Genomic DNA, 857 nt, shown 5'->3' with positions numbered 1-857 from the left:
AAGGGATTTTCCATGAAACCATGAGATAAACTGTCGGGTCACACTGTGTATAATTCCACTTACATAACATCCTCAAAATGACAAAAGTATAGAGATAAAGAATAAATTAGTCATTGTCAGGGATTAGAGATGGGCCGGGGAAAGTGGCAGGTCTGACTCTCAAGGAGCAGCAAAAGGGAAATCTTTGGGGTGACAGAATAGTTCTATATCCTGAATGTGATGGTTTTTGCATCAAGCTATACATGTGATAAAATGGCATTGCACGGTGGTCTCCTGCAGCATGTGAGCCCACGTGCTCAATGTGGAACAATATAGAGGATATTAGCATGACACCTGCATAAGTAAATTTGTGAAGCATTCCACATATTTGGAGCCATGAGCATTTTGTAGGACAGTGAAATGATTGTTTATGATATTGCAATGATAGACATATAACAACATGAATTTTTTAAACACGTAGGACAGGACAGCGCAAAGAGTGAACTCTGATGTCAACCATGGACTTCAGTTAAGAACACTGTATCAGTATTGGCTCATCAACTGTAACAAATGTACCAAAGACACGCGAGGTGTTAATAATAGGAGAAACTTCACAGGGGCAGGTATATATGGGAACTCTGTACTTGGTGCAAAATTTTTCCATAAACCTAAAACTTCTCTAAAAAATCAAGTTTATTAACAAAAAAAAAGGCCAAAAAATGGCATTGCGCTGTATACACACATTGTACCAATGTCAAATTCCTGGGTTTGATATTTCAGTTATGTAAGTTGTAACAATTGAGGAAACCAGGACCAACAGGGGCAGGCGACCTCTCTGCCCTATGCTTGCAATTTTCTGTGTATCAATAATTATCTGA

General features: G+C 38.6%; 1 non-coding gene across 1 annotated transcript; it reads left to right on the top strand.

Moving 5' to 3' along the window:
• Nucleotides 1-267: 267 nt before the first annotated feature.
• Nucleotides 268-369, top strand: LOC126061859 (U6 spliceosomal RNA). Its single transcript, XR_007513908.1, has one exon. It is a non-coding gene; the product is annotated as a U6 spliceosomal RNA (small nuclear RNA).
• The last annotated feature ends 488 nt before the right edge of the window (nucleotides 370-857 follow it).

The sequence above is a fragment of the Elephas maximus genome, chromosome 18, assembly GCF_024166365.1.
Source record: "Elephas maximus indicus isolate mEleMax1 chromosome 18, mEleMax1 primary haplotype, whole genome shotgun sequence".
NCBI classification, from domain to species: Eukaryota; Metazoa; Chordata; class Mammalia; order Proboscidea; family Elephantidae; genus Elephas; species Elephas maximus.
This window is presented reverse-complemented; position numbering and strand designations above follow the sequence as displayed.